The sequence below is a fragment of the Amphimedon queenslandica genome, unplaced genomic scaffold (assembly GCF_000090795.2).
Source record: "Amphimedon queenslandica unplaced genomic scaffold, v1.1 AMPQUscaffold_9772, whole genome shotgun sequence".
Lineage (NCBI taxonomy): Eukaryota > Metazoa > Porifera > Demospongiae > Haplosclerida > Niphatidae > Amphimedon > Amphimedon queenslandica.
This window is the reverse complement of record NW_003549956.1, coordinates 1-1,044: the sequence shown is the minus strand read 5'-3', so window position 1 is coordinate 1,044 and position 1,044 is coordinate 1. Positions and strand designations below refer to the sequence as shown.

Genomic DNA, 1,044 nt, shown 5'->3' with positions numbered 1-1,044 from the left:
TAGTACAGGGATTTTTGGGAAATTTCAATAAATATGACAAGTGAAAAATTCCTGAATTTTGTTACATTTTCTGATGCATATACATGTGCTTATGATGTGTAGAGAAGTTGAGCTGATTCCGATCAAGTTTGGATTTTTTATGATTTTTTGAAGGTGCTGTATACTTGTACGATGTTTGAACTGATTGTTAGTGGGTGTTCCAGGTATTGTCTACTGCGCATGCGCAGATCCCTTGTATAAATGAATGGACCAACCTGAAAGCTGCTCGAGCTGAGGAGGTCCTGTCTGAGTTGATTGGAGGGCGTGGTTAGGGTGTTCCCGGTATATTCTACTGCGCATGCGCAGATACCCTTGTATAAATGAATGGGCCAACCTGAAAGCTGCTCGAGCTGAGGAGGTCTGAGTTAATTGGTAGGTGTGGTTAATGATTATGGCCCATCCTACATTGTAGTGAAGATGTGTGGCTTATCTTGTTAACAAATTGACCCTGGCTGGGACTTAAATATTAAAGGACCTTCTTTCTTGATGTCTTTGGGCGACGGGACATCTTTCACTATCATTGGGGAGTTGTTGTACTCAATCCTGGCCTGTCCGAGGCTAACCTTATCCATTACAACTGTAGTTACCGAGGTAAATACGCAGGCTATAGATCAATTGTTTATGTATAACTACTGTATAAGCTTATGAGTTTTACTGTATTACTGAACGTGTACAATTAGGTAAAGTAATGTTTAAAATACTGTACAATACTGTTTTAACTGCTGTATACTAGTGTTTTTACTGTTCTATTTATAGTGAGATGGACTTTGATGTACACGAATGAAGTCTTACTCCTTCTCAAGGCGATGGATCATCTTTTACCAAGATAGGACAGCTTATATTCATTATATCTTTTTAATTGTACAACATTACTGTATATACTGAGATATTTAGCTGTTGTTTAATTACTGTATGGTCTGAAAACTGTATTACCTGTATTTTAGTGTAATATCAAGTTTATTATAACAATAACAGTGACTATTTAGCTAACTATTAGGTGTGATG

The 1,044-nt window shown here is 37.2% G+C and overlaps 1 long non-coding RNA gene across 1 annotated transcript; it reads left to right on the top strand.

Moving 5' to 3' along the window:
- The first annotated feature begins 416 nt into the window (after window positions 1–416).
- On the top strand, window positions 417–1,035 carry LOC109590613 (uncharacterized). The gene is made up of 2 exons (XR_002189409.1): window positions 417–630; window positions 796–1,035. It is a non-coding gene; the product is annotated as an uncharacterized LOC109590613 (long non-coding RNA).
- The last annotated feature ends 9 nt before the right edge of the window (window positions 1,036–1,044 follow it).